Source organism: Taudactylus pleione, unplaced genomic scaffold (genome assembly GCF_031769625.1).
Source record: "Taudactylus pleione unplaced genomic scaffold, aTauple2 ptg000181l, whole genome shotgun sequence".
Classification (NCBI taxonomy): Eukaryota; Metazoa; Chordata; class Amphibia; order Anura; family Myobatrachidae; genus Taudactylus; species Taudactylus pleione.
Genome location: NW_028284583.1, coordinates 4503062 through 4523099, shown reverse-complemented (window position 1 = coordinate 4523099; position 20038 = coordinate 4503062). Strand labels below are relative to the sequence as shown.

Below are 20038 nucleotides of genomic sequence, written 5' to 3'. Positions count from 1 at the left end.
AGAAAGGAAAGTTTTCAAATATAAGACTGTAGACAAAGACAATTGGGCTGACTCTGAGTTGGGAGCAATGCAGAAAAGTAACTGTGGACCTGGACAAACCATAGTTACCGGATAGGTAATTGTCAAAATAAAATTAAATATCATTTTGTAGGTAATAACAGGATTAAATAGTACATAGATTTTATAGTAAAGAGTAAATGAAAGTTTTAATTGTTTAAGTTAAATGTTTAGATAATTAAGTATGCTAGGTTTCTATATGTGTTTTAAGACTGAGTCATTGTGTATCTTTCAGGGCCGTTAGTAGATGCGCCAGGCCGGGGGTGTGGCCTAATTGCCAGAGGTGTGGCCAGGCCTCCTTAGGGGAAAAAACCCTAGTTGCAGCACCGAGAAGCGACGTTGTGCTCTGGGGAGGGTGGCGCTGTGAACTCCTTAGGCGGGCGCAGTGGGGAGGGGGCGCTGTAACCCCTCAGTCCAGCGCAAAACCAGGGAGGGGCATGATCAGGATGATCGCTCCCCCCACAGGCAGAGGAGACCAGCACCTCCCCTCTCCGCATCCCTTTTATTGATAGGGAAACAGATAGTCTTTGCATAGAGTAATAAAAAATAGCGCACCTGGATTCCTATAGCTGCTTCTATATTCTCTATTTTACAATAAGAAAGAAAAGTTTAAATCATAAGAGGCGCTCGCTCAAAATATATGTGTATATATATGCAATAATAAAATATTGTAAAAAATGACTCTAATATAACATAAAATATATCATATTTTGTGTATCAAATGGATCTGCAAAACCATTCATACGAAGATACAGAAAAGGGGGGACGGGAATCATACAAAATTAAAATGAAACAAACTAAATTAAATAAAATTAAATAAATAAATCAAAAAAATAATAAATGAAATAACAATAAAACTTAAAAAATAAAAATAAGCAAATGAACCAAAGTGATGTTTATGCTCTTTAAGGGGTTAGATGGGTGCCCGCTGCTGTACTGCAGTGCTGCGAGTTGCTGTCCCTACCTTTCCCTGAGATACGGGGTTTAGCTGTCTGCACGGTCCTTCAAAGCCGGTGGTAACTTCGGCACTCAGTGTTGGAGGGACACGTGCACTTTGTCCCGTTCTGAATGCGGTGTTGGCCGCTTGCCGCTTGCTCCGGCTCGCAGCTCTTCCGCTCAATTCTTCAGTCCCCTTGCTGGCTAGCTCACCAGAGTGGGGAAATGCCGATAATGTATTAGTAGTGAAAAAAGGCTCCAACGCATTTCGTCCACGTGACGGACTTTATCAAGGAAGCCGGATTTCTGATGATTGGCTAATAGGTGCTAATTTCACCAGTGTTGATTAATTACCTCATTAGGGTATCTACACTTTATTAGTAAGAAAACTTTAAAATACTTTAAAATCACCTTGTGCTAGTCATACACACTGCTTGGGGTTTAACATATTAAATACTGTGTAATCATGTTACATTAATAAACAAATAAATGAAATGAAACAAGAAATAAATAAAGATAAATTAATGAAAATAATTGAAAATAAAAATAAAATAAAAATCAATAAATAAATAAAATAAGATGGAGTGGAAGTAAAATAATTAAAATAATTAGAATAATGGTTTGCAGACATTATTGAATGATCTATGAATATGGTCTCAATGTAAATATTATCTGTCAGTCACAAATGAACTCAGTTCAAAATCTATATTGAGGACCCCTGGGTGCAGGGTTTTGAGCTCATAGATCCACTGGGTTTCTTTTTTTGACATGCGCTGCAGATAATTTCCTCCTCTTCAGTCTTGGTTCACTTTTTGTATTGCCATGAATTTTAATCCTTTTGGGTCATTATTATGTTTTGTGTGGAAATGGTCTGAGACACTGTGCATTCTTAGTACTTTTCTAATATTGTTAATGTGTTCATAGATTCTTGTCTTCAATTTTCTTTTTGTGCGTCCCACATATTGTAATCCACAATCGCATTGTAATAGATAAATAACTCCTGCGGTGTTACATGTTAAATTCTGTTTCACTGTATATTCTTTGCTGGTAACCTGTGACTGAAAATTCATAACAGCTTTGGTTGATACTGTATTCATTGTACTACATCCTCTGCAATGGTTACAGTAATAGAATCCCTTGTTACTTTTGTTGCACTTGGTCCTGGCAGTGGAATATAACTTGAGATTAATGATGTTTTCAGGGTGTTAGCTCTTCTGTAGATCATTTCTGGTTTTGATGGGATAATCTCTGTTAGAAGTGGGTCTGTCTTAAGAACATGCCAGTGTTTAGTTAGTATATTCTCTAATAACTTGGTGTTACTGTTGTATTTCGTAATGAAGGCTACCTGTGATTAATTGTTAATTAATTATCGAGTTGTAGATCGATCTGGCTTTCTATATATGTTAAATATAAAAAATTTTAATATGTGTAAAAAAAAAAAAAAAAACACGTTCCCCCCTCCCCAAAGCACCACCAGTCCTGGGCTTTCACTGCCAGACCTGGTTGTGAAAATACAGGGGACAAACAATGCAAGAGTCTCCTGTATTTAGCACAACCAGCACCAGGCTTTTCCGAGCCAGTCCTGGTTGTCGAAATAGAGGGAACAAAAGATGTAGGGGTCACCTCTATTTAGGACAACCAGCACAGGGCTCAGCTGACCTGGTCATGGTTTTGGAAATACAGGGGACAAATAGAGTAGGGGTCCCCTGTATTATCCATAACCAGCACCTGGCTCTTTCTAGCGGGAGGGCAATGCCACAGCCAGGGGAACCCTTTCACCGAGTCCCCTGGCCAAAGTATTACCCCGACCGCTAGTCAGCCCAGGCCGGGAATCCCTGGGAAGGTGGGGACCCCCCTAATAAAGGGGTCCCACTCTCCAGGGCACCCCAGGCCTGGGCTGATAGCCTGGGGCTACCCCATGCACCCCTGGAGTGGTGGGTGCAGGGTTGATTTGTGTAAAATGTGGTGTAAAAATAGATGATAAATTGTCTTTTGCAGGTGAACTACAGGTCCTAGCAAGCCTCTCCTGCATGCTGGTACTTGGAGAACCATAAGTACCAGCATGCGAGGCATTAAGGCCCCGCCTGTAAAGAAAATATTTTAAAAAAACATAATACTGTACACTAATATTTTAAAAAAGTTTATTATACAGTATCGTCACCTGGGGGCGGCGGCCTTTAAGCTATTTTTCATGGCCGCCGCCCACCCAGGGCTTCCGGAATCTTCTATCTTCAGGAGCTCTTGCGTGTTTCTTCCCCACCAGCGGACTGCCTCGCGCTGGCTTATATATGGCGGGGTTGTGATGATGTCGCGAGCTGTGATTGACTCTTGGCGGCCATCTTGAATTTCAAAAATGGCACCTCAGTGCTGCCGAACTCGGAAGAATGGCTTGAAGGGACTGGATCCTCTCAGATCCAGGTCTGCCACCGAATCTCGCCAGAACAACATCGGAGTAACATCGGAGCAGCACGCAGACTAAAGGTAGACCTGACCCTGCCGCAGGAGTTGATTTGACTTCCTGCACGCAGAGGGATGCTAGGCTGCATCCGGCATCTTAGTGGCTAATTTATGCACGCCCCTGTAACGTGGTGCGAACACATTGGCACGCCAACGGTTGAGGGGGCCACTTCCCGTTTCCACCCACAAACGGCACTTCCTGTCAATCACTTTTCCCTGGGTTTGCGTATTCACTGCGGTTACTTTTGCGAACGCAGTGAGCGGTTCACACATGCGCACTGTGACCCAGACGCATGCGCAGACTGTGAACATCGGCCGATTGCGTGCGTCTGCATCTGTGCGTTCCTTGCTGAATCAGGCTCATAGTAACAGATTATAAATAAAAAAAATTATATAATATAGATACCAAGAAACAAATGTATACCAAATGAAGAATATAGTTAACTGATTGTTTCACAGGAGAATATTGTTCCTTATCAGACCATTTGTAGCCTAATGGCAAAATAATGCTATTACCATTAGCATTGTTAAAATATTTTTAAAAAAGATACACAGAAAAAACTACAACTGCTAGATTGACTGGCAGATTTAGAAGGCGGCCCATTAGACCTCATTGCAGATTAATAATATACTGTCAATAAGCCACCATATAGTGGTAATCTAATATTGATGCATAATACATCAAACTAAAAACAGGTAGTTGAGGGTTAGAATAAAGAGTTTACTACTACTTACTTCTGGCCCTCTCACAAATTGTGTGCTTTGGGTAGAAAGTTGACGCACCTCTGGCTGCAAAGATATAAACTGACTTGGGTTTCTCACCCCTTATACCCAGATGCTAGTGACATCACTTTCATCTATTTGGCAAACTCCAATAGCTGAAAAAGTGTCTTAAATGCATAGCAAGCAGACTAGAACACGAAGGGTTAATGTACTTAAATGTCTGTAATAGGTCAGTGGATCAAACAGTTGTGCAGGACCACACTTCGCGCTTGCGTTTCACTGACAGCGGTCTCATTCTCTGGGCTGCAGCACCTAATGGAGTTCATGTCACCGGTGTACGGAAGTCACCGGCATCCCACCGTTAGCTGGGAAGACAATGTTAAATCTAATGGGAGGTATGGAATGTAAGCTATCATCCCTGTTAAACTAGATGTAGTGTGTGAGATACTATATAAAATAACTAGATGAATAAACTATATGCTAAGCCACAGCTGCAGGTTATTCTATGTACTACAAAATTCATATTGCATGTGACTACTTATTTTAAAGTGTACCTCATGCCATTATCATGTTGCCAAATTAAAGTTCTTTTCCGCCCATATGTATACAACAGATAAAACAATTACAGGGAAAACAGCCTGTTCTTTTAGCCAGAAAATAATTTTCAATCCGTTGACCGTATCATTATCCTTAATTGATTTTAACTTGCCTGGTGCTACTATGCTTTTTAGATTGTTGAATCTCCTAAACACTAAGTTTGGCCTGCTCACGAGGTGGAGGTCTTGAAACGGGTTTTTAAAAGGATGTTCCAATGCCGTTCCAACACCTTTATGATGGAAGGTTTGCTTTGTCACTTTTGGTCATCATAGGATCCAGGCTGTTCAATAAGTAATGCATCTCAAATGTGGGTAGATGCTTTGTATCTAGCTTCCTCAATCATGGAGACTTTGTACCCTCTATCAATAAAGTGATTGTTGCCAGTAAACCTCAATATTGTAGTTTTTTCTAAGTTTTAAAAGCTAAGCAAAAGGTACACTATTCTCCCAAATTGGATGATGACAGCTTATTGAAGGGATAAAGCTGCTTGCATCTATCTCCTTAAAGAAAGTACAGATTTTTACATCTTCAGTAACAACACCCTCCAATACTAGATCATATAATCAAAAGATTTCTCATGGTGTTTAAATGTAAATTTTAAATTGAAGTCATTCACATGTATGCAAGTAATTAACTGTTCTATACTATAACTATCACACTGTCAGATAAATAACAAGTAATCGATATATATCTACGATAACATTTAATATGATTGCGTTCAAATGTTTTGATGAAGACAAAAAGCTCCTCCCATACCCTAATCAGCAGATTGGCATACAATGGGGCAAATTTAGTCCCCATCGCCGTACCCTGCTGTTGGAAGAAAAGAGGTGTTATCAAATTGAAAAAAGTTATGTTGTAAAATAATTTGGATACTCTTCATAATTTAATTGTGAGGAATAGACGAGTAGAGAGCCTGCACATCTATCGTGAGCCAATGATTCCCAGGTGACCAAACATAACCTTTTATTGCTCTAAAAAGATTAGAACAGTTTATAAGGTGAGATTTCTGTTTTTGAACATATGGCTGCAACTAACTTAAGATCTATATAATGAGATAAATTAGCACTGAGGGAACTAACTCCAGATATAATGGATCTCCCTGGAGGTTTTCTTGTGGGTATATCGGACACTTTTTTGGGGGGGGGGATTTCCTCCTGCCTCTTTTTCCTCTTCTCCTAGATGGCACCCTCTTTTTACCCCATGAGGGGAGTTTAGGCAGACAAGAAGTTCCTCCCTTCTTTGAGTGTGTGGTAAAAAAAAAATGTGGTCGAAAGACATTGGGGAAGGTGACCTAAGAATCTCACATCTATTTCGTATGAGGGGAACCTTCCTTTTTGGCACCCCTTATATGAGGATATTCTTTCCCTTTGTTAACCATAGTGGGAGAAGTTATTAGAAGATATCCTTCTAGGTCTATATCACACTTGTTGCCAATCTGACCTAAGAGCCATATTAAGGTTTGGAGGGCACCTGTAGGGATCATAGTCAGAATTCTTAATCTTCAACCTGTACTTATTGTGATGTAAATTACCTTCTACATGTGGCTCAACATTGGACCAGTTTTGTACTCTTCCATTAGCATAATCTTTTTTATCTCTAGTAAACTTTTTTCTTTTCTATCAATAATTTAATTCTCAAGATCATCAAGTTTATACTGATGATCATTAACATCTCTCTTAAATTCCTCACTGTTCTCAAATTGTATTTCAACTCTCTCTACTTTATCAAGTTCTTCTAATTTTAGAAGTAATTTTTTACGCTCAGTGATTAACAATCTTTTAAGTTTAGGTGCAAACTGTCTTCTAAAAGTGCTGGGATGTGTATTTTGTATGCCATTCTGTAAACAGTATTACAGCTGTTTGGACAGCTTATTCAGCTACTTTGTATGTATTCTTCAAAGTAAATATGTATTGTAGTCTGCTTAATACATAGACAGGTTTAATATATCTGTATGTTTATAATGTCTATCTGTTATAATTTGTAACCTATATGAATTGTTCACTATAACTCTTGTAAAGCTGGAAGCTATATAAATATTTCTGATAACACCTGTTTCTTTAAGGGTGTTAAAGAAACTGGGTGTTAGTATTAGGTATTATAAGGGTCATATATTATAGGTTAAAAGTGGTATAGGTTAGAATGCGTAACCTGGAGGTTTTGTAATATAGGAGGATTAAACAATAATCACTGCTTAGCTATATTGGGCCATATGAACATTTGGCATTCACACGCATCTACATATTATGTTTAGGTATATATATTTAATTATATGTATTTCTCTCATATGTTCACACTTGAATGGATTTTCACTTGTTATTATTTTTTATATAGTTTATGCATCTAGTTCTTTTATATAGTATCTCACACACTACATCTAGTTTACCTGGGATGGTTGGTGTATCCTATAGTCAGATTTATTGGATTTTGTAGTAATACCAGCAAGAAGCTATGGTACGTTGCTAGGCATTGGTTCCATGGTTGGAAAGCAGACACGAGGTGGCTTGCATTCCAAACCTCTCATATGACTCTATTGGGCAAATGTTCCTGTAAATGGAACGCAGGCAGGAGGCAGCTTGCATTCCATACCTCCCATTAGATTTAACATAGTCTTCCCGGCTAATGGCTGGACTCCGATGACGTCAGTACGCTCGCAACATACTCTCTATTAGGTGCTGCAGATAGAGCATGAGACTGCTGTTAGTGGAACGCAAGCAGAAAGTGTGGTCCTGCATTCCTAATTGATTTACTGACAGGTTGCATGATGGGTAGTAGGCATTGGCACAGCTAAATAGGACTAACATGAAGCAGTTTGACCTATTACAATCATTTAAATACATTAATAGTAGTGCTATATTTAAGTCCCTTTGAGTTCTAGCCTGCTTGTTATGCATTTAAGGTGGGTCAACTTTCTACCCAGCATGCACAATTCTGAAAAGGGTCAGAAGTAAGTAGTAGTGAACTCTTTATTATAACCCCAGCTATATGTTGTTTGTTTATCACTATATGGTTGCTTATTGACAGTTTTTTCTGTGTATTTTTTTTTGTTATATTTCAACAATTCTAATGGAGGTGCCTGCCATTGAGCTCCCACCTGTAAGGGTGTTGGTGGGAAGTTTCCACATCTCCTCTAAAATGGTGTTGGTTATTCTGACACCTTTCTAAAAGTGATGTAAGCTATTTTATGTTTCTATACATTTTTATCAAGAATAAAAATATTCTGATATCTTGTAACAAGTGGCCATTTGGCCATTCTTTTGGGTGATTTTCTGGTGAGAGGGTATAATTCCAGGATATTCCACTTATCGCATTGGATAATAATGATGATCCATAGACAAAATATCTAAATAACAAACACTGGGATGACATCAATTTAGGAAAAAAACTTTTATTTCTTCTCAAATACGGACATTTTGGATTCATTAACTGTGTTTTTTCACTGAGGGATCAATATCATTATTTATAATGCCCTATGGTTTTATTGTTGTGTGTGCTGTGTGTTAGTCTCCTACTGTGAGGTGCTGCTGTGCCATTTTTTTGACACTAGTGTGAGATAAGGGAATTATTTTATTTTATTTTATATATATATATATATATATATATATACACACTAATATATTATATATATATTACTGATTAATCCTAGAGTACCTTTTGCATAACCATTAAAGAGTCAGGGGGACCAAATGGTCTAAATGAAGGATTTGGGGTCAAGGTGGGAACATTATGTCTGTTATTAGAGGAAAAATATGCCTGCATTTCAAATTCAGCATGGAGCGGAAACATTTATTGATAATTTCCTTAACAAGAGTCAGTTGTGTACCTATAAAACTCTCCCAGGTAGTAAAAAATAGTTCATTGCTTTTTTTGTTTGTTTCTTATGAAGGGTTGCTTCCAGCTACTCCATCCTCATAACGTAAGATGGTTTCTCCTTCAACAAGGTTGAAGAAGGAGGAGCTGGCTGGATCCACATGTGGATAACTCTTTTCCAAGCAGTCGCTGAAATTGCCATTGCCAGTTTTCCTAGATTTTTGGATATATTTATCCCCTTGGGGCAGAATACCCAGATCCAAAAGCCCTGTGTAGTTGGACAAGTCCATAGACAGTGAAATAAATCTTGATTCCTCACTCTCAAGAACATCTCCTAAGCGGAGTCAGGTAGTTATTTCACTGAGGAATGTAAGGCTTCTAATAGTTGCTCCAGGTCAAGTGCTGGGAAATAGTGGGAAGACTCACAGACAAAGTTGTGTGGTCTAAGAGGTCACATAAAAAGGTAAAAAAGGAGAGATATCACCATTTTATGAAGATTGCTCATTGGAAATAGTTTGCCTAGGGAAATAATCACAGGCAAGTGGAGAAAAGAATTTGGCTACACTGCTAACATAATGCTGGACTTGCATGAAGGCAAGACCATGAGGACCTAAGGCCAGATTGCTTTCCATGGCCTGTCATACTTTCAAGGTTATTTAAGGGACATGTCCATTAGGTGGTCCGCCTCTCAATCCACAATCCACCCGGTCTATTGCCGCAAGTAATTTTGAATGGATCTCCACAAGAGTCATTAATGAGCAATGAGGTGGAGCGAGAATTGTAAAAATATTTGATGAGCCATGAAGTCACTCCCAAACCTGTAATATTTTTCAGTAAGAATGACCGAGAGACCATGTTGGAGACCTTGTGAGCATCCAATTGGAGGTTTCTGATGAAGTGGCCACCACGGCAAACGCAATTCGGATACCAATGACCAAGTGACCGCCATGTACGAATTCAAGCTGGTGATGTGTTAGGAAAGCAGGGATGAAGGCCTGTAGCTGATTAGCCAAGATGTTACCTTTATTTTTAAAATCTACACTCAGGAGAGTTATTGAGTGATTGTAGCGGATCTTTATTGGAATTGAGAAGTATGATTGAATGGGCTTGATTAAAGGGTGATTAGTGGGGTTGTCATCTATGAATTTTACAAAATAGATCGAGGAGCAGCGGGACAAGTTCCCTCTTGAGAAGTTTATAATATTCAACTTACATCCATGCCAGGGGATTTATGGAGTCACTACAGATGGTTTACTTGGATTCAGTGCAAGATTCCAGGCATCCCTCGGGGCTCCCCTCTATTGGAACTGATTGCAGCAGTAAGCATCACTGACCGTTCACCACACTAAAGTTTACGGCTTTAAAGCATACAACCTTGGCACAAGTCATGAATTTATCCACCGACATTATACAGAGGCAAGGTCCGCTGTCCTTTGCAATTCACAGTTCTAAGTAGCGCATATCTTTTCAAGACTTATGAACATTTGATCTGCAGAAAGGCAGGATAGTTTTTTCATGATATTAGGTCCTCTGTTGTGCACATAGAGACCATATGTATATCACACAGGGGAACAATTTTTTAAATTTGAGCCTTTGTATGAAATATATGAGATTCATGCAATACTGATTTTTACAAATATTGTTTTCTGTACAGGTTGAGTCTCCCATATCCAAATATTGAGAGATACGGAATATTCCGGATTTTTTTTTGTTAGCATGACTGAGATAGTGAAACCTTTGCTTTCTGATGGTTCAATGTACACAAACTTTGTTTAAAGCACGCAATTATTAAACATATTGTATAAATTACCTTCATGCTGTGTATATAAGGTGTATATGAAACATAATTGAATTTCATGTATGTACGCAAACCTTGTTTGATGCACAAAATTATTAAAATATTGTATCAAATTACATGCAGGCTGTGTGTATAAGGTGTATATAACACATAAATGCATTCTGTGATTAGATTTGTGTCCCATTCCCAAGGTATCTCATTATGGTATGCAAATATTCCAAAGTACGGAATATCCTGATATCCAAAATACCCCTGGTTCCAAGCATTTTGGATATGGGAGACTCAACCTGTATATCTAATTGCATTTTTACAGATGTGTCCACATACATCTATCCTATCTGCGCTACAAGTTGCGCTACACATAAAGCATGAGTGACATGTCTTATTCACACAGCGGTTTGAATAGAACGAACAAGTAGCTTCTGCTGATAAAAATGATATGCAGCATGCCTATGTTCTGTGTGCAACTGCGGGTGTATGTGCCTGCGAAATGCTACGTTACAGTGTCAGCGGTTGTGCGAATAAGACGCTTTTGAAGGTAAAAAGTTGCATAAAATGACACTAGGCGCTACAGAGTCACTCCATGGCATGGCACGACTGGAAGGGCTGTTTAACGCGCAAGGAGGCTAGAAGTATGTGGACACATCTGTATATCATTAAATTGATTTTACTGAAAACATTCTGTGGGACTTCTAGTGATGTTGAATGCGCTGCCAATAATTTTTTAAACTACTTTTCATCTTTACTGGCAGTTGCGCTACATCACCCAAGTTACCTCGGGAGTGCTAATTTTTAATCTTAGGCCTATTCCGAAGATAGTATCAGAGATCATGTCAGAGTCATGAAAGTCGAGTTGTGATTGTGTAAGCCTAGGAGATGTCATTAATCATTTTAAGAGAAAAGGGTTAGGAGTGGTAGCAATGAAAAATTTCTCTATAATTGTGAAAATAGTCTGCAATGTCTGTGATGGAGGTAAGTCGAGTTAAGGAATAGTTTGTTTTGATTACCACAATGTGGCTAAGTCTGGATGTCCTCATCATTGTCAATAGAAGTTAGCTCATTTTGTTTCCCCATCTATAGTATTTAAGTTTAGTATAATCCAAATTTGATTGTGCTTGGAATAATAGCAAACTTTTAAGATGCATACACAAGGAACGATATATAGTTACGATATGAACGATAACGATATTGTTCAACGATATATCGTTCCTTGTGCCTGCAACGAACGACCAACGATGCACTTTCCCGCTGGACGATAACGATATCGTCCATCAGGCGTGCATGCAGGCCTATCTGGACGATATCGTGCATTTTCCATAGGGGTTTGCGATCGTTGGTCGATCATCGTTGGTGATATCTTTGGTGTGTGGATGAACAATATCGTTCATCCAGCACACCAGGAATTCAAAGGGAGATCGTTCGGCGATATCGTTCGCTGAACAGATCGTCCCGTATGTACCCACCATTAGCATCTGTTTAGCTTGCAAGTATTGGGCAAAGGAGGGTGCACTGTGGTTAGAGCCATATGACTGATAAGATGTTAGTATAAGATACAATCAGGAGCAATATTGTTTTCATGCTCACGTCATGTATGGGTAATGCAAGAAATTATATTACCCCATATAACTGTCTTGGAAATTTCCCAGAAGAAGACTTCCCAATGTTCAATGTTGTCATTGAGAAAATCCATCCAAGAGTGAACGTGTTCAGAATTGTAAAGATAAAATCTGAATCTCCAAAATCAGCCTTGGAGGCTACTCAAGGGTATCAGGACAGCGAGAGAAAGCAGTTCATGGTCCGATACACTGTTGTCTTCAATGTCTGTGAACAACAAAATCAAATGTATATGATCTATCAGTTGGAATAAACAGTCTCCACGGGTCCAAGACATCATGTTGCCTTAAGGTGGGAGTTTCGCAACTCTCGGGTGGGTAATGGACGCAACCAGTATTTGGGATTGAATAGACCTATTACTGAGGCACGGAGTCTAACGTGCCGGCAGTGTTCACCAGGCACCCCCGCAAGGAGGGATTAGCTATGTCCGACACGCAGGACGCAGCCCTCAAACTAGGTTTCCCCTACAGGTGCTGGTGAGCTCTGGATAGAGCGGAGAAAGATGAAGACGTTCAGCATAGTCGACAGGCCGGCTCAGAACCAAACGGACAGGGAGCAGACGTATGCAGGTAACGGAGGATAGCCAAGGTCAAAACTAGAACCAAGCACAGTACCAGGGATCAGATGAAATCGGGCCACGGACAAAGCCAAGGTCAGGAACGAGCAATTAAGTAATACACTGGAACAAGGTTTGGGAGCCTATACTCTGGCACAGGAGAGTTCCCAGGGACTTCCTTAAATAGGCAGGGCTTGATTCTATTCTGTGAGGTCATCTATTTGGTGTACATGGCCCTTATGGGAGTCGCGGCCGCCTGCATGCTGATGCTGACTGCCGGGAGCTGAAAGATAGGATGCCAACAGTGGGCGCCGGAGGATAGCACACCCGCCACCAGCCAGAACCCCAACTCTGCCGAACCCGGTAAGTAACAGCCGGTGTCGACGTACTGCTACAGGGAGATAGTAAACTAATACTTAGGGTACAGAACTTTGTGGGGAGGATACCTGTCAATTTTGGGATTATCAACGGTGTTAAAATCTCCACTTATAATCAGGTCACAGGTAGCGATAAACTGAGAGATAGTTTGTAAGCAATTCTAAGGACAAACATCGGGAGCATAGATATTAAGTAACAAAGTATAAAAGAGTTGTATATCTAAAAGTAAAAATCAACCTTGAGGATCTAGAATGGTGTATAGGACGATATGGCTAAGAGTATGAGAGTATGGCTAAGCAATATGGCTACCACCATAACTTTATTTTTGCAAGGGACAGAAATACATTCAGCGATCCATGAGTCCCAAAGAGTGGCATCATCACCCCCCGCTCTCCAATGAGTTAACTGCAAAAAAACTCATATCCAAATGTTTTTTTGAGGTGCAGTAAAATCTTATTTCAATTATAGGGGATTAAGACCCCCAACAAGAACATGATTTAACGCTTGGGGGAGAATGTTTGGAAGTTACTGGTAGGATTTTAGACGGCATGACTAGCCGACCTCTACCCTAGGGATGAGAATAGATGAAAATGGTATACTGAAGCTCCTTCCTATCCCAGCAAGTACTAGGTTCCTTCATCTCAAGGGAAACTAACTTTACCCCCTTCATGCAATCTCTGCTGTACCTTATCTAAATCACATGAGTATTTACAAAGAAAGCACATTAAGAATGAGAAAAAGATGAGCATATTCCAATCTCCATTTTCTATTTTTCTTTTCCAAACTTAGAGGTTGGCAAGTAAGTATCTTGTTGGATACCAGTACATACCTTAGAAAACAAAGACATATACATATTGTCAGTAACCTAGGCCCAAGAGCAGGCCAGACATGGCAGCAAACATATCCATGGTGTGAAAATACCAATATGAAATTGACATAACTGAGGCTATAAACAGCCAAAAAGCAAAGCTTACACAGGAAGAAAGGGCTCGGACTGGCCTCCAAGGGAAATCCCTGGTGGGCTCCACCCCCTCCTCTAATGTAAGTTCCAGACCCTGCACTTCAAATTATACATTGTTACTCTATTAGGGGGGTACTTACCTAGTAGAGCAGGAACATGGATGACGATGGACGCTTGGTTTGTTTCTATAGAAACTACACCACGATTCACCCTCCTGCCAATCAAAATTAGCGTTTGGGTCAACAGATCTAATATTTTCTTGTGTGAAAATAACATTTAAAATATACTAACTTAAGGCGCATATCCACTACACAATAAATTGGCCAATTTGAAAGATATCGATATAGTTATCGTTCATCGTCCGCAATATTGTGCAGTGGATATGACGTCAACTACCAGCGATGCGCGCTCCCGCTGGTCGTTGATGACATCATCGCCAGTACTTGCAGGGCAACCTGACGATATCGTCAGGTCCTGCAAGTACGGGTATGAGGGAGGGTGACGTCACTGAATGATATAGCTTTCAGTGTGGGTGCTCAATGTCGTTAATGACATTGAGCATGTCACTGCCGGGGAAACACTAGACCACAGGTTCTCAAACTCGGTCCTCAGGACCCCAAACAGTGCATGTTTTGCAGGTCTCACAGAACCACAAGTGAAATAATTAGCTCCAACTGTGGAACTTTTAAAATGTGTCAGTGAGTAATGAATACACCTGTGCTCCTGCTGGGTGACGTGGAAAATGTGAACTGTGTGGGATCCCGAGGATAGCATTTGAGAACCTCTGCACTAGACGATATCGCTCATGGAGCATATCGTCTAGTGCAGAGGTGTCAAACTCAGGCCTTTCAGCTTTTGTGGGACTACATATCCCAGCATGCCCTGCTACAGTTTTAGCTTGCCCTAATAGCAAAACTGTGGCACTGCATTCTGGGATGTGTAGTTCCACTGCAGCTGGAGGCCCCGAGTTTGACACCACTGGTCTAGTGGATACCTGCCATAAGAATGTATTTGTAAAAAAATAAAATTAAAACGTAACCAACACTTAACTCATCCCAGTGGTAATAACTTAATTAACTGTTTTGTTTTTACTATGGCATGAATTGGCTGGTGTATATGGGGGTCCCTTATCATAACTAGAGTACATTAGTGTGGTATATACAGACAGGATCACCATCATGTGCTTTATTAATATAAATATGTTCAGGACCGTAACTAGGATGGTGCGGCCGGTGCGCCTGCACAGAGCTCACATGCCCTGTGGGTGGAACCGGCGGCCTCCACCCGCGATTACCTCTTTACTACAGTGGCTGCCACCTGCAATGTATAATAGTAACTGTGTGTCCGGCTCCTTATCTGCCGGGTGCACCGCTACTATTACACATAACAGCGGGCAGCGCTGCAGATGCCCACCCGCCCCCTGAGCTCCACCCCTTTTCCCATCTGCTATAGTGGCTTCAAGGACTGGGAGAGATGTCATGACGTGACGTCTCTACCAGTCCAGTCCCAGAGAGTCCAGCGCCGAGGAGACCTTCCTTCGGCGCTGGGCTGCAGTGCAGCCTGGGCCCAGTCAGTGCTGACAGAGAAGGAGGCACAGGCGTGGACGGAGACTATTGCTTCCCTAGGCTCCCACAGTGGTGCAGGTAAGTGCTGAGAGACCGGGGGAGGGGGTAGGCTTTTGTCGAAGCCGGTTGATTGGCTGAGGCAGAATCTGTTTACAATCGGAATCTGCAAGACGCCATTTTGCGAATGATCTCCCAGCGCCAGTTTAAGTTACAACTCACAAGCTAAGTACAGCTGGCAATGTTTTCGGTAATCCTTTTAGAAGCCATGACAAGTCCATTCTGGAGATAACCTTGCATAGAAAAATACCAAAACAAACACAGTATCAGTTAGTAACTAGAAAAACAGCTTCCTGAGAAAAGTAATTAGAAAAAACAATACACCAGGGACTGTGGGTGATTTTGCATGTAAATTAAGAAACCTCACATGTGGGCAGGTATAGCTATGGCAATTGAAATATAACCCAGACAATGATCTGCACAATTGAATTTGTAAATAGGCAGAATAAAACCTTTAGTTTCACTCTCAGAGTGAAACTCATTACTAATAACACATTGCATTGCAGTTTAAAAATGTTAGTAAGGGATGATATATATATATATTAGCAACTTTATGCAATATTCTCTTACACTTACACATACACAAATTACATGAAAGGTTCCCTAATATTAAAGTGTAATATTCAAGGTTTACTCAAGTGATTATTAATGTTGTGAAATAAAGATTATTTGATATCTAAGGTTTAGCATATGATAAGCCAACCATGTTTGGTAGCGTACTAATCTACTCTGTCTCAACAGCTTTCCGGTGTCATTGGTGAGAAGATCGCAACATGCATTCTCAACTTATGGACTGTAGAGAGTTAAAACACCAAAATGTACTTTGTAATGTTAGCAGTTGTATGCAGGGGGAATAGAGGAGACAATAGGCTGTCGTAGGCTGACCTGTGTCCATTTGAATCAACCTGTTAAATATCCTGTAACAGATGCACCCGCACTGGGAACCAATGAAACCATGCCAAACTTTTCTATTGTATTGCTTATCCCTGTAAGGGTATAAATGTGCTTACAGACTCCAATCTGGAGTCTTCATGCTGATGCTGTTGATGGAGGTTTCTTATGGATGCCGGTAACTGGTCTCAGTGCGCGTGCATATGTATAACTGTACCTTGGGTCTGTATCATTTCTTTGCGCTAAATTGTCTTTAGATCACAGCGTGTAACCTACTGTTTTTATGTTGAATAATATACTTTGTGCTTTGGAAACACATTTTCAAGGTCTGAAGGCTTTTATTTTAATGTATGACTGTGTACGCAAATAGCGTCAATTTTAGAAGGTATATGCAGGTTTTAGAAGGTATAGGAAGGATTGTACCAGAGGTTTAATACTGTTATAACAAATGGGGGCTGAGAGTGAGGTCACTTACCAATTCACACGATAAACATGCGGTTATCGATCTCTCACCAAAGGGTGGAGTGGCCACACGCAGTTTACCTGCAACCACTTGATGCTGAGAGATCACTATCCGTTATCGTGTGAATCAAGGTACGCTGACTAGAATCCAGGGACAAAGGAAAAAGTTTGTTTTTCCTTTGTTGATAGAATTGCATGCTAAAAGGGGTGCCGCAGTATTGCGTACACGGCTGGGTCGCATATTTGCGTACGCAGCAGAGACGCATTTTTGCGTACACAGCTGAGGGTAAGAGTCATACGGTTGTGTAGTAGCTGCATTATTGTGTATGCGACTAGTCGCACAATAGCGTATACCTATTTCCGGTCTTGCGGCCACATGTTTTAAAACAAAGCCGTTGAGATTATTTTATCAATTGTTGTCAATAACTGGTAAAACGTGTATTTTTCTGCGCAGGAAAAAAGTGTTTAACTGTGAGTATTTGTTTAGGGTGTAACATGGGATCTATATGTTAAGGGTATCGTAGGACTCTTAAGTGCTAGGCGCAGGAGTTGGCCTAGTGACTCGGTAGCAGCTGTTTACTTTACACAAGGCAGGTGTATGGGTTGTTATTTTTGTTAGCGTTCGGCTCCCAGTGTGATTATAGTATTCAGTAATCAGTGTGTGATAATCTGTTAGGCTTATTTGAGCACTATAATTGAACCACATAGTTTTGGCTAAACTGTGATTGTGAACTGGTGAGAGGGTGGACGAAATCAACTGGAAAACAAACGGTACTTTGCTGCCCCCTAGCAGTTGGAAAGTAGTCAAAAAGCGGCCTTTCTTCCATAGGTGAGTGGAGGCATCTAGAGGTCTTCCATAGGGTTCGTGGATACACCCTTTTTCCAAGGTGTCCGCAGGTAAGTGAAAGCATCTTGACTGTCTTTCACCAGTTTAAATCTTTATTGAAAAACGTAGGAGTTGTCCCAAGATGGGAGCCACGCAAACAATAGAGATGTTAGACAATGATGTGCTGCTAATGGAAGCGCTGCTTGGATCGGCCCGTCGTATTATGCATACTAAGCACGGTGCTTATGCAATAAGGTATTGTGACGTACAGTTTAAGATAAAGAGTGTTAGACCGTTTCCCAGATTTGGTAGTTTTGATAAGGATGTAAAATATTACGAATGTTTAAAATTGTGACAGCATGAAGCGGATGCATGGTTTAAAAAATGTGCAAGCGACGCAAACTAGCGTTGCGAACGAATTACCAGAAAGTACACACGCAGCGCTAAATTGCAATGCGTGCGAGCCGCGAAATAGCGCGCACATGCAGCAAGGTAGCATTGTGGACGGTATTGCCAGTGATTCACGCACACCACCGCCACCTTATGTGGATGGGGTGCAGGAACAATTATTGAAAAAAACCATAAAAATGTAAAAAGTAATTTGTACCCTCTCTTAAGTAACCATAAGGAAAATGTACAAGAACATCTCTAAAAAGAGAGTGACCCAGAGGGAGAAACTAATGGCTGTCAGTATTCAAGCTCTAGAAGGAATGACGGTAACATCACAGCCAGCAGACACACCTGCATCCACACCTGAACAGTTACACGTCCTCACTAATCCTACACCACCGCAAACACAGCCCTACCCCACTTATCACACACATCCACAATTCCCATACTATCGTCTCCCTCAATATCCTTACCCATACCCACCACCTTTCCCTCCTGCTCAACCCCCACAACAATCCTTTCATCCACCCCGCTCACAAAAATGTTTTAACTGCAACCAAGTGGGACACCTAAGTAAGTACTGCAAAGTGAAGAATGTAGGACTCCCAAACCAGACAGTACCTGTATACCCTCATAAGGGATATACACAGAATACAGGAAACCTCCAACAGGCACCAGCTCCAGTTGTGGCCGTTAATGCTTTATTGGAGAGTGGGAGCCAACGCTAGGAGTCGGGTCATACCTGTGGTTTACAGATAGACAGGTTGACGGGAAATACTAGGGAAAAACCGGTAATGGTAATTGATGTAACTGATACCCAATCTCTGTTCTGCTTTCTTCCCTGTGTGCTAACACCCTGACTGTCATTATCTTTTTGCTTTCACATAGGGGGAGGTGTACACTACACATGGACACGAGTGTCCCATGGGTTCATAGACAACCCCAATATCTTCTCCCAGGCCTTATACGACTGTTTACAATCTTTTCAACCTGCCAATGGATCTGTTCTGATACAATATGTGGACGATTTATTGTTATGCCCTGTTTCATTTATACCATGATTAAATGATACTAAACTGTTGTGCTTCATCTCTCACACACAGGACACAAGGTTGCTAAGGAAAAATTGCAGCCATGCCAGGCTAAGGTCAAGTACTTGGGAAACTGTCCAAACACAGGGGCTGAGACACTACCTAGAGCAGTAGCTATTAATAACAGGGTTTAATTGTACAGAAGATTGTATGCAGATACGGTATCCCTAGAGTATAGGGATACTCATTTCACAGGTGTGGTCATCCAGAAGCATGTGTAAGTTGATGAGTAATAGTAGCACCATGACCACCCCCAGGCTCCCTCTAAATCTGTCCCCCTTTGAAATACTGTTTGGTAGACAACCTCATTTGATTATAAGTCCGCAGGAAGATTCGAAAGGTAACAACGAGGTAACTGTAAAGTATCTTATATCAATGAGTAAGCAGTTAAAACAGCAGCAGCAGAAACTGAAATTGTTGTCACCTGATATGCCAGAAGCAAATTGTCATGATGTCAAACCTGGAGAATTTGTTATAATCCAAAATCCCTTACGCTCAGGTTGTCCGGTAGATCGGTGGGAAGGTCCGTATCAGGTGTTGCTGAAGGTGGGCGAGAGAGATACCTGGGTCCATTCCACTCACTGTACAAAGGTCAACCAACCAGTGGAGATACGGGGTGGAGTCGAGGCAGATAACGTGAACCTGTCGATTGCGATCCTGTTCCGGGAGGGTTAAAAAGTGCGGTGAGATACCTGAGCTAAAGAAATGTGTAGATCAGCAATGGAGTGGTCTGCTGTGGTCATCCTAGTTCTTTCTTCCAGAGTTTCTGTCATGATGATCTGTTTGGGGATATCCAGTTTCTGTGATGGAGGACAGAGGACGGAGAGGGGAGCTGATAGTGATATCAATGAAGTGGAGTCGAGAGGAGG

General features: G+C 41.0%; 1 protein-coding gene across 5 annotated transcripts in view; it reads right to left on the bottom strand.

Moving 5' to 3' along the window:
* Positions 1-20038, bottom strand: part of SUGCT (succinyl-CoA:glutarate-CoA transferase) — a 1290705-nt gene that overhangs the window by 1235570 nt on the left and 35097 nt on the right. The gene's annotated exons all lie outside the window — the stretch shown is intronic.